We start from the raw sequence: 13,454 nt of genomic DNA on the forward strand, positions 1-13,454 counted from the left end.
GATAAGGGTAGTGTCATAGACATGGAGAGTGAGATACTATGAGATCTAGACGTAGCATAATGGTTAATGTTTGGCAGTAAGAAGTCGTTACTGGCAACTTTGAAGGCCATGATGGGTGGGAGCATGGCGCTAAGTATAGTTAGGAGGCATGTGATAATTTTGGTAGACATGAACATGACTAGGAAGAGTACGTGTTGGTTAATGTCAGTTGAGGTCCTAGGGGCTATACAGTTGTTAAATGTTAGCTTATTGACATGCCACGTAAGCTAGTAAATCCAGACTTTAGATAAAGGCTAAAGTCTCAAGCAGGCGACTAACTCAGATGTTAGCTAGATAGTAGTGGCTCAGGCTAATCTGCAAAAGCTGTTTGGCGGTGAGCGGCAAAAAAATGTGGCAGAAGCATGGCAGATGAAATAGATCATGCACAACTTGACCTATGTTGCTATGGCAAGAATAGTTAGCAAGGTACTTTTACAATGAATACCATACAATCGATTTGCAAGTAATTGCAAGCATGAAAATGTTTGGTTAAACAGTTGGCAGTGGATATCTAGGTGCACATGATTAGCTAAGTGGTCGTAGGTAGGGTTCCATGCCATTTCATCGCAGGATCTTTTTTCGCTGGGTTTTTTACTGTGAATGTTTTAATGAAAAAACCCATCAAATTTTTTTACAATTATTTTTGGGGAGCACCCATTTCCTTTAATTGTTTATCGCGCCAGGGGACCACTCCGGTGGTGATAGTGCACGGTACAAATATCCTTTAACATTAACATCTATTCCCAAACACCCACAACACATATATATAATGTTCTAACCCCCCCATAAAAATTAGATGTTTTTTTTTGTTAAAAAATTCACGGTAAAAAAACCAGCGAAAAAACGTCCCGCCATGAAAGGACATTGTAGCCGTAGGTAGGCAAAGAATATTTGAGATCAGATATTCAGACAAGTTACAATGTCACAGAACGCATTGCAGTCTATGTAGAAAAGGCTGCGGGTTCAGAAGATTAAGTATCTGTGGCCGTGAGCAGTGGCAGACGAGGATAACCCTCGTAATACCACGTGATGCAGCTGCATTGTTGGAAAGTCATTGTCCAGTAGGTTTGTGCATTTGGGTGGTGAGGTAGGCTCAAGTTCTTGTTCAGCTGCGTGGTGGTAGGGTAAGCAGAGCAGAAGATGTGCCGGGGCACACGTTAATGATTGCATTCGAGTTTGGAGGCACTGCAGTGAGATTTTATTGTATGGGTGATTCAGAGAGTACATATGTGAATAATGAGGCACGTGTTTACCCCAAAGTCGGTCAGATGCATACACTGGAACAGGACCTGGTACAGGCAGCGTAACGCGCTCCGAGGCACCGTCACGGCCCGGACAGGTACAGACAGGCCCTTATGTAGAGGCCCTTAGGCTGCAGGACCTGGCTCACGCCTGCCGGCGAATCCTGTAGGTCTATACAGACTTGCACTGCCAATCAAAAGGCAGCTTGCAAGATTGAATGAATTGAGGCTTGTTAACAAGCAGGTGAGAACGTGGTGGCCATCTTAGGGAGAAAGTGGTGGCTGCTGGTACGAATTCGAAGAAACGCGATGAAATTAATTTTGGCAATTCTTGATCAGAATGTTGGCTTCCTGCACATGAGGGAAAACAAAGACAGGTACTCACGGATTGTGGTTTGCTTGTAGGATTAAAAATGGCACGGTGGATAGGTAAGGCAGTTGTCTTCATAGACATATCCAAGGCAAATGCCTTTCATACACATATCAAGGCAGCATCACTGCTCTGCATGCTGGTTGGGATTATTAAATGTACCTGCACATATCATAGGTTTGCAAGCACCAGAGCGTGTGATGTGTCTTTTGGACTCATCAATCTTCCTTACTCTGTTCAGACTACTTGTCCCAGTATTTCTATGCAAATGGGATTGATATTGATATTTTATTTGTATCGCGCTCATACACATGTGTTTGATAGGCAGTTCTTGGTAGCTCTTGGTAGCTTATTCATGGAGTATTGAAACATTTAATTAGTAGATTTGGAGGAGGTTTGAAGAGTGATCTTCATTACTATGGTCCGTCTTCTCGTCTCAGTACTTCTATGCATATGGGATTGATAGGCAGTTCTTGGTGGCTTATTCATGGAGTATTGACACATTTCATTAGTAGGTCTTGTGTTCTGTGGAAAGGGTTTACCATAGCATGCCATTAAGGCATGAGGAATGGAGGGAACATCCCTATAAAAGGGGCTACCATGTCTCGTCCGATGATGTCAACTTCTACCCATGAGGTTCTCCTCCCCCATGTGATCCTCCCTTGCATAGCTGCCCCAAGGTCAGGATCAGGTAGCGGCTGCCATCCCCTGGCTACATGAGGAGAGGCCACACCATGGAAAGAAGTGATGACATTATCAGATTCATGACAGTTGATTGCCCAGACTTCGGTGTTAAAAATGACTACATAGAAGCTTGAAGTCCTCCTTCACGGATGGACTTCTGCTGGGTAGTGGACACCTTAGACTTATTTATTGCCTTCCTAGTAGTAGTTGTAGAAGTAATATTTCACCAGGTGTGCCGTTGCTACTTCCTGGAAGTACCATTACATGAAATCTTTTTCGGATTAAGATTTTGGGACAACCTCTTCACGTGCCTACGTGTTGGGACCCTTTGGGTCGTTTTTTATTTCTCCTTCCTAGCTTTTGGTTTCCCTATGCTTTGGGGCAGAGGCACCTGCTCCTCTTGTTAGTCAATAATTGCAGGTAATTCCAAGGCATCTGAATTTGGTCCGCAATACTAGAATTTTGGTCAAGAACACTGACGAGAGGAGACTTGGAAGCCAGAGGGGAGTCAGAAGAGTGAAGATGGGGCATTGTTGGAAAAGCATGCAGGTCCTCACAGCCACAGTCTTTAGCAGCAGTTGTTGCTGATGGTGCCGACATTTTGCCAATTATCTCAAGAATGTATGTTTAGTATTTTTACCTGAGCCACCCTCTGCCACTGACCCTAACACACTTGCTAACTTGTACTGTAAGACTTTGGCGGCTGCCATAGACACTATTGCACCACTAAGACCACGCAAACTCAAACCATCTGCACACAGAAACTCATGGTTTACCCCTGAACTCCAAACACTTCGCTAGCAGAAGCTGATTGGAAGAAATCACCATCAGAAGCCAAGAAACTACTGTTTTCCCTTGCTGCCAAACACTATAAAAAAAAGCCACCCTCTTCGCCGAAGCCACTACCTACAATGCCTGCATTACCAATATGAAATCCAACACTCGTGAGATGTTCATCATTCTCAGGGAACTAGAAACCCCTACCAACCTCCCAGCCGCAATCCTGAAAGATGATTCCTGGTGCGCCAATATTCAGAACGCCAAGCTCACTAAAATTGAAACGCTACACAGAAAAATGGACACTAAGCAAGCCATGCTTAAACCCTTACTCTCATCCACAGCAGCTACAATTTCCTCTTCCTGTCCCCAGGATCTGCCCTTGTTTCACTTCACCAGTGTCTCAGAAAATGATGTTAAATCTATTCTAAAAGGTCTTAAACCGTCTCAATGTAAAGGTGACATCTTCCCTGCAGTCCTCATCAAATACTGCGCCGAGATCTTGGCACCCATCATTGCTTCCTTCATCAATGCCTCCTCTACCACTGGCATTGTCCCCACCAGCCTTAAGGAAGCTTGGGTTCACCCTCTCATCAAAAAACCCTCACTTCACCCTACAACTCCCACCAATTACCACTGTCCCCTTCTAACTAAAGATTCTGGACAGAGCAGCTTATCTGCAAATTCGGAGCTACCTGGAAAACAGTCACATCCTGGGAATGCGCCAGTCGGGGTTCCGCCTGGGCCAAGGGACTTAATCAGCGCTACTTGATCTAAAGCTACAGATCCATTAGTTCAGGGACAATGGAAAGTCTGCATTACTGCTACTCGTTGATTTGTCTGCTGCATTTGACTTGGTGGACCACAAAATCCATGGCTAACACCTTTCCTCTGTGGCTAACTTCTCCCTGAAGGCCACAACGTGGATGGACTCTTCTTTTCTTAAACGACGAGTAATTTGAGTATTTGCAGAGAATGCCAGGGCCCCCCCTGCACCCATCACCTGCGGTGTACCTCAAGGATCCTGTGTATCCCTAACTCTGTACAACATTTTTACAAAACCACTAGTCGTCTTTCTAGACTAAATCGGCATATCTTACACAAACTATGCCGACGATGCATACATTTTACTCCCCCTCTCCAGCAATTACCTCAAGGACGCTACCACCTTAAAAACCATATACACGACTATCCAGGTGTGGATGGCCACTCACCGCTTATGCTTAAATGATGACAAGATGTTGATCCTACTGGTGGGCTCCCCCTCGGTGATAAAAAAGCTTGATACATAATACTCCGCCCTTAACATTGACGGCATCATGATACCAGTCTCACCCTTTGTGAAGACGCTAGGAGTGTACCTGAATGCTACACTATCCCTCTCGCGATAAGTAAGTGCCATTGCCTCCTCAGCTGCCTACACAACAAAATTAATCAATGCAGCTAGACCCTTCCTCTCCTCGGACAGCTGCCTCACTATAGCCAGAGCCACAATAGGATCAAGGCTTGACTATTGTAATGCCCTCATTGCTGGCATCTCTGTCAACAACATAAGAAAGATGCAAGTTATACAAAATAACGCACTCAGAGCAGCTCTGAACATTCAAAAACTGGAGCATATCACAGCAGCAGGAAAAAAAGCCCACTGGCTCCCTGTTCGTGAGCAAATTCTCTTTAAAACACTCTCCATTACGCACAGATGCATCTCCAATTATGCCCCACTCTACCTATCCCAAAAAGTCTCAAAAGTTGCCTCGTCTAGATCTACTAGGGCAGCTTATGCTCATCGTCCCACCAAGCACAAAATTAAATGGCCCAAAGTTGGGGGCTCCAGCTTCCCTCCCATTGCTGCCAAACATTGGAACCTTCTCCCACCTGCCATGCGAGCTGAGCACTCTTATTGAGCCTCGGGAGGATAGCTGAGGGGCAACCTGCTGGCCTTGGAAGCAAGACGACCCGGAGCACCACAGGTTCGATCCCCAAGTCCGCGCTAAGAATCCTCTGAGTATTAAGCATGTTATAAATAACCTATTGGACCCTTCGTAAATCCTTAAAAACATTATTGTTCACTTGACGGTCCTCTGCTTAAGCCACATGGGCAACAGCCTTTGCAAAAAACACCGTCACTCTCTCTACCTGGAATGTACAACTACTATGTCTTGTGTGTAACTGGTCTTGCAACAGTGCCTTGATGCCCCCGAGCTTAGCGCGCTCTATAAATGCAAAAATACATAAATAAATGTGTGTTTGTTTTTAGTTGGGCATTTAAGACATCATCTAGTTGTACTAGTGATTGGAGAACATCATATATGGCCGTCTTCGTCGTCGTGTTTGAACGATCAACATCAATGAAGCTATTTAGCATTGGATTTTGGCCTAGCAGAATGAAATCTTGAATTGACGAGGAAGAGACGGCTCCCCTCTGAGGAATTGTTCCATGCCTGGAAGTTGAGCGTGCTAAGGCCGAGTGCACATAGTTAGTAGTTTTGCCTGCCCTAGGTGATTTTTTGTCAAAGCAGATTCAATTAACTGGGGCAGGGACCCTTTGCCTCATTACGACCCTGGCGCTAATGGGTTAACGGCGCCGTAAAAGGCTGCAGCGCCGTTAACCCATTAGCGCCTAATTACGAGGTCCCTTTGCGGGACCCGACCTTAATGGCTGGTCTAAACCAGCCGTTAAAGTAGGGACCCGCAAAGGGACCTTTGCAGTAAGTATGGTACCGCAATTTGCGGTACTGTACTTAGCACCTTCGCCATTCCCATTATGCCCTATGGGGCAAAAATTGCAATGGGGAAGGGCCATGGAGAAATTCCAAGGTTGGCGGGGCGGTATTTCCCCATTTCACCATGGCGGATACGTTACGATACCGACACCAACCATGGTGCTAATAGCGCCATGGTTTAGCGCTGGTATCGTAAATCAGAATGAATTTCAAGTAACACGCTAAAACCTTTTGTTGGACTGCTTTGCATAGTAAGGAGAAAGACCACACATCCTAAATTAGTGTGTAAGCCTTACCTGCTGACCTGCTGCTTGCACGAACTGCCGAACTGCACTTGCAGCCCACACATTCGCTTTATCAAACTGTAAACTCAACTTTGTGCTGTAAGCGCTTGCCAGTGTTTTTTCTAGGTATTCTGCTGAGAGTCAGGGACATCATTGGAGCAGTACATTTGCTACTGGTGTTATAAAAATGTCCTAACTAAGTGTGCCTTCAAGCACTTGTCTTAAAAGTAATATGTGTGTCCTTGCACCGAATGGCTGTTAAAACGAGCATGGGCAAAGCCATTTGGCTTGTGAATAAGTATTAGATAGGCATGTGCTACTGCTATCGTCGTATGTCTGGGTACCCACAGCATTTTGCAGCTGATGCCTTTAATGTCCAGTTAGTACCATTATGGCATTGCTGGCAAATGCCTAAACAAAAGCCCAAACTGTTGAAATTGCCATTGCTTGTCTTAATGGGTGCCTGCCTTACCATATATGTGGTCAGAGAGGGGTGAAAGGCATAGCCCAGTATGTCCTTGAGCCTCCACAGTCCGTATTGATATTGCCAATGTAGTACAAAGGGATCTGTAACCTTTGTTTCTGTAGGTGTTTTGGACTACAACTTGCATTAGCCAGCATTGTTCATGGTGCGGCATTATGGGAATTGTAGTCCCAAAGCATCTGGAGAGCTGCAGGTTTTAGACACCAAATGCGATCTGCAGCAGGCAGTTAACTTCACTCCATCCTACTGAGTGCAATTAGCGTCATGCCATTGCAAGTAACTATTACCTAACTCAATGGCACGCATTTAACTGACCTCAGTAAGGATGAAAGGAGCAGATGGCCCTGCCACAATTCAAACATATCTGCTTGAGCAAAGATTTCTGGAGGTCTACATATACGCGCACGTAACCTAGCCTTATGGGAAAGACCCACCTAATCGTCCAAAGTAATTATTTTCGCTCCGCCATCTTCGCATTCATCTGAATACAAAGTAAGGGTAGAGTTTGAACGTTTCTAAGATCGCTAAAGCTAGTAATGCAGACACAGCACTGCCCACTCTACTCACCGATCCTCGCCACTTCTTTCACACTCGTGCTTACTATAATATGTTACACGAGCGTTCTCCGATCACGTCTTGGTACTTCTAGTGCATCCCATTTTGTATTTCTGCACACATTTTAATACCCGGAATGCAAATACTCAGGGGTGTAGCTAGGTCTGGAAAAGACCAGGGGCTACGCTCATGTCGGAAGTGTCGGGACTGGGGGCTAGCTAGCCTTTTGGTTGTAGCTCCTGAGATTCTATCCGGGGCTACAACCAAAAGATCAGGGGCTATAGCCCTCCCCCCAGCAACGCCTCTGCAAATACTAGAATGCAATGTTAACTGATTCGAAAAGTCATGACTGATGGATTATTCCGCACAGGCTACGGGGCTCTATGGGATCACCTGCGATCCCTGCAAAGTGAATTTAGGGTTAATCATCAGAATATTAATACTTAAGAGTAGCCACGACTTGTCAGAAAAAAAGAGCCATTCCTACACTATTGCAGTGTCTGCTTGAGGCTTTAATAAAGGAGCAGCCTATTAGAAACTGGCCTAATTACGAGGCTGGCTGTAGCCGTGCCTGTAGTACAGGCACGTCTGCCGCCGGTATTGATTTTTATCCGGCGCCCAGAAAAGGGCAATTACCGGGTCATTACGACCTTGTCAGACCCAGTAATTGCCCTTTTCTGGCCGCTGGTAAAAATGATTCCCCATTCCCATTTGAGCCCCATAGGGCGCAATGGGAATGGGGAGGGTGGTAGCAACGGTACCGTTGCTACCATCAAGTTCTGCTCGCGGGTGCCGGTACGGCCACCCGGTAAAACCTGGTGGCTGCAAGGGCACCCGCGAGCAGAACTCGTAGGATGGTGGTACGGTAGCAACAGTGCCGGTAGCGATACCGGAGCCATTGTTGCCTTACCGCCATACTCGTAATGAGGCCCATTGGGCCTCATTACGAGTTTGGAGGTAGCATGCCCTTAATAAGGGCATGGCTACCCCCAAACCTGGGTCCGGGTTCCCTGAATGGGGAAATACTGGGCCGTTCCGACCTTGGAGGCCAGTATTTCCCCATTCAGGGAACCCGCACCCGGTCCATCCCCATGGGGGCTCAATGGGAATGGGGAGCATGCTAACAATGGGCCCATTAAAGATGGGGCCATTGTTAGCATGCTGGGCCGCTCGCGGGACCTGCTAAGGACGTCTGGTAAAACCAGGCGTCCTGAGCAGGTCCCGCGAACGGACCTCGTAATGAGGCAGTAGGGGGTTAACGGCACCGGCAGCTCTACCGGCGCTGTTAACCTCCTACTGCCAGGGTCGTAATTGGCCTCATTACGAGTTTGGAGGTAGCCATGCCTGGCTACCCCCAAACCCGGGTCCGGATGCCGGTTCCCTGAATGAGGAAATACCGAGCCATTCCGACCTTGGAGGGCCGGGTATTTCCCCATTCAGGGAACCCGGACCCGGTCCATCCCCATTCCCATTTGAGCCCCCAGAAGGCTCAATGGGAATGGGGAGCATGCTAGCAACAGGCCTGTTAATGATGGGCCCGTTGTTAGCATGCTGGGCCGCTCGCGGGACCCGTTAAGGACGTCTGGTTAAACCAGGCATCTTGAGCGGGTCCCGCGAGCGGACCTCGTAATGGGGCGGTAAGGGGTTAATGGCTCCGGCACCTTTACCAGCGTTGTTAACCCCTTACCGCCCTCCTCGTAATGAGGCCCATTGTCTACAAACAAAGAAACAGGGCCTCATTACAACCCTAGCGGTAGCCGTGCCTGTGAAACAGGCACGGCTACCGCCGGAGTTGCATTTTTTCCGGTGCCCAGAAATGGGCAATTACCGGGTCATTACAGCCTTGCCGGAACCGGTATTTGCCCATTCCTGGCCGCTGGAAAAAATTCTTCCCCATTCCCATTTGATCCTCATAGGGCTCAACGACACAGGTACTGATACAAACTGCAATCCTTGTTCAGTAGAGGCCAAGTTCTTGGACATTATAAGAAAGTTGTTTGCTACCCCGCCTTTCAGTTTTTTAAACTGCTGTGTTTATACCGTGAATAAAAGAATTGCGAAAACTGTAAAAACCTGTGTCAGTCCCTTTGTGACTCTCACACAGACTGTAATGCTGACGGCACCTGCACGTAATGGTTAGACCACGCAATAGTTGTTTTCTGACAGTCTGATATATATTCGTTTCAGAAGCAGACATTAACACAAGATCCGTCCTCGAATATTGTTAATATGGTTGGTAGTAAATGATCAGTTGCCTTTCATTTCCAAGCAAATTTTAACCAGATCCGAATTAAATATTAAAGAAGAAAGTACAGCCAAGTTTCTAGGATCAGGCATCCATTGCCGATAAACTGGAATTGAGCCACAGTAGTCATGTGGCTTGAAGAACTCAAATGACACCAGCCAGTGAATCTATGCAAACAGTGTCCCTGATGCACCACGACAACAATTCTATCAGCAGTATTACAGGTTTCCGCACAGGCATCCGAAGTTGGAGTCAAACCAGATAGCGTTTACTTCCAGACTGTACCTGTACTCTGAATTTGCTGCACAGTGATATGTTGGTGTTTAAGAAGTGCAAATTACAGTCCTATTGAAGCCAGAATTTAAGACTTTGTTTTCCGCAGACTAAAATAGAACACACAAGCAAAACAAGTTTGACTTACCAGTCTGCTGGGAAGTTTGAAGCCTGGGAGTCTGTTGACATGATCAGAAAAACACAGGGACCTTTGGCTTTTGAGCGAGTAGCGAGCCGTGCGCAGGTTGCTGGGCCTCCGAGGATTGGATCAGGAGCTACGCCTACCCGTTTATGAGGTTTGGAGGTCCGAGTGGTGACTGTACCTTTTGTCAGTGGGCCGTGGGGTCTGTTTACAGTGTCTCTGGGATGGTACTTATGGTACAAGGAGCTGGACACTGGAAAAAACGGAACCCTGGAACTCTAAAACTGGGATGGGGGGGGGCAGTCAGACTTCTGTGTGGACCCCATAATAAGTGCTTATTGGTTTTGTGTCTCCGTGGCTATGCTGCCCAAATGGACTCTGATTATTCACATTTCTAGTGATCTTTGTACTTGGATAATTGGACAATTTAATTTTATTGCATATGATTTTAGCTGTTGTAGTTGACTTTAGCTGATTTGAGCTGTTTTTAGCTGCTTTTAGGATTTGCTTGGTTGCATATTTAAGTATCTTTGCCCATACTTTGCCTATACCTTTGTCTATACCTGAAACGATTAGGAGCAGAGATTGTATTTGAGACTGGGTCAGGAGGGTCAGGAGGGTGGAAGACTTGGCCATCTTTATTTGACCTTTTGGATTTATTCGATTTGTTGTCTCACCTCCTGTGACTAATTGTCATCATGGGGAAACGTAACGTCAACGAGGGGCATGTGTCCAGTAACTGTGTCAAGATTACCAGAAAGGGGCGGTCTCAGATGTCCCAGCCATCGCTAGATGTGTACTTGATGGCAGGGAAGATTGAGGAGCACATTATGGTCACTGAACGTGCCATTGAAGCAGCAACTTTGGGAGACAATGTGGGGGTAGGGTGAGTCGGTGCCCTACACCTATTGCCTTTTTGGGCATACTGGAGCAGAAAGCGGCAATTGATATTCTTGTCCCCACCGAGCTGACCATGGGCCTAGATGACCCTGCATGTGCTGGTAAGATTGTCCGGCAAGGCCACAACGATTTACGGGTGCCGCCAGAAGCAGATAGGATAGAACAGGTCCCCATACTTAGTGTGTCAGCCCAGGATAGCACTGAATCCATATGCAATGAGCTCAAATACTTGAAGGATATGAATGAGGAAAAACTGCAGCTAGTGCTAAACTCTTTACCCTCATTTAAGAAAGTAATGATGGGCTCTTTGACCATTATTGACGACTCTATTGGGTCAATTAGACAGGTTCTTTCAGAGGTGAATAAGATGGTTCAGGCCACTGTCCCAAAGGGCGAGTGCATGGTACAGGGAACAAGGGTTGGTGCTCCTTTCACAGTGAGTGATAGTCCCCCCGCCCCCCACTTTGGCCTGGCCTTACTCAGGAGGGTAGTAAGATGGGTGCCGGGGCTGGTGAGATAGATGGCTCTACTCACTACATGAAACGACCAATACGACCAATCCTACTACCCTGGTCAATGAACACATTAAAACCATGACGGAAGCTTTAGACAACATTGCCCTCCTAAAAATGAGGAAAAGCAAACCTAGAGCGCACTTGAACTCTTGGTTCACTCTGCACCTCAAAACACTAAGAGTGGAAAAAAGAAAATGTGAAGTTACCTGGAGGCACTTACGCTCTGATGAAAACAGATCCAACCTTATCAATATTTCATCAACTTATAAGAAAGAAATACTTCTTACCAAGCAGGAAACATACAACAAGAGAATTCTGCAAGCTAATTCTAGCACTAAAGAACTCTTTGTTATCCTGAAAGAGCTTGAAGCCCCGATCCCTGCACCAGACAACTGTGTTAAAGACAAAACCTGGTGCTCTAATATTCAGAAGGCGTTAACCAACAAAGTAACTAAACTGCAGGATTAGATCACCCACAAAAAAGCAAAATTATCCAACTGACATACCGACTAGTACTCCCACACTTTCCCATAAACCATCACATCGCTTTAACTTCACCAAAGTCTCAATTCCGGAGGTGGAAAAAATTATCCTCTCCATTAAACTTTCGAACTGCCAGGGAGACAAATGCCCAGCCCAAATCATCAAAGATGCTGCAAGAGACCTTGCACCCTTCATATCTAAGCTAATTAATGCTTCGTTCTCCACTGGGATCATCCCTAGCAACCTAAAGGAGTCTTGGGTACTCCCCCCCCTCCTCAAAAAACAGACACTAGATCCAAATATCCCCACCAACTACAGGCCCATCACTACAGTGCCATTTTTTCTTAAAAATTTAGACAGGGTGGCCTATGTTCAGATACCGGAGTATTTGAAGTTCAGCCACCTCCTTGGAACATGACAGTCAGGCTTCAGGCCTCAACACGGCACCAAAACCGCGCTAATCGATCTTAAGGCCCAAATAGACGCGCTCAGAGACAAGGGGAAAACGGCCTTACTACTTCTACTAGACCTCTCGGCTGCGTTCGACTTGGTGGACCATAAGGTCCTATGCAATCACCTGTACTCAGCAGCTCACTTCTCTCTGGAGGTCATAATCAGGATTCAATCCTTTCTGAATAACAGGACCATGAGGGTCTTCTCACCATGAGCAGCTGCAAACCCTATTCAGATCACATGTGGAGTGCCACAGGCCTCCTCCGTCTCTCCCACAATGTACAACATATTTGCTAAGCCCCTTTTCGATGATCTGGATGATCTTGGTATCACTTACACTAACTATGCAGATGATACCCAGATTCTCATACCTCTTACTGGGATTATGACAAGGATTTGGTCTTGGTAAATAAAATCTATTTTATCATTCAGGCATGGATGGCTATCCACGGTCTATGCCTGAATGATGACAAAACTGAACTTATCATTCTGGGCACTACCAACAATCTCAATAAACTTGGCCAAAAATATCCCTCTTTTAACATTGATGGCAACACTATTAAAGTTGCTAAAGAGGTAAAAACATTAGGCTTTTGCCTAGACGCCACCCTCAACTTTGCCAAACAGGTCAACTCCTTGGCCTCTACATACACATGCAAGTTAATTGGAGTTGGTAAACTATTCCTATCTAAGAATAGCTGCAACATTCTGGCCATGGCCTTAATTCTGTCGAGATTGGATTATTGTAACTCCCTATACTTAGGCGCTAATAAGTACATTATCGACAGAATTCAAATTCTCCAGAACAATGCCCTCAGAGCGGCACTGGGCATAGCTAGAAAATAACACATATCTGAGGTAAGAAGACAGAATAACTGGCTCTCTACGGGCGGCAAAATTCTGCTCAAAACTGCCTCTCTAACACACAAGTGCCTCAACTTTGCTGCACCTAGCTATCTCATTGAAAGAATCAATAGAAGACCACCCAATCAGCCAACTAGGACTGCAAACGCAAACCGCCCTAGTGGTACCTAGGTTCAAATTGTCTAAAGTTGGAGGGAGCAGTTTCCTGGTTAAAGCTGCTCAGACTTGGAATTTCCTCCCTCCCTCCTTGAGAGCGGACGAATCTTATCTGAACTTCAGACACAATGGGCCTCATTACGACCCAGGCGGTAACCATGGCGCTAGCAGCACCATGGTTGCCGCCGGTATTTTACCAACTCCGCCATGGTGAATGGCGGAATTACCGCCCCATTCCAAGGTTGGCGGGGTGGTAATTCCCCATT

At 46.3% G+C, this 13,454-nt stretch overlaps 1 protein-coding gene across 4 annotated transcripts in view; it reads left to right on the forward strand.

The window, feature by feature from the left end:
* The window catches only part of LOC138488157 (N-acyl-aromatic-L-amino acid amidohydrolase (carboxylate-forming)-like), a 304,572-nt gene that overhangs the window by 40,117 nt on the left and 251,001 nt on the right, over positions 1-13,454 (forward strand). The window contains exon 1 of one of the 4 annotated variants that reach the window (XM_069614946.1): positions 9,887-9,979. The exons of the other annotated variants lie outside the window; for them this stretch is intronic. The gene's annotated coding sequence lies outside the window, so the exon portion shown is untranslated. Of the gene's footprint in view, positions 1-9,886; positions 9,980-13,454 lie in introns of those variants that run through there. 4 annotated transcript variants of the gene reach the window in all.

Source organism: Ambystoma mexicanum, chromosome 9 (genome assembly GCF_040938575.1).
Source record: "Ambystoma mexicanum isolate Mex_15411 chromosome 9, UKY_AmexF1_1, whole genome shotgun sequence".
NCBI classification, from domain to species: domain Eukaryota; kingdom Metazoa; phylum Chordata; class Amphibia; order Caudata; family Ambystomatidae; genus Ambystoma; species Ambystoma mexicanum.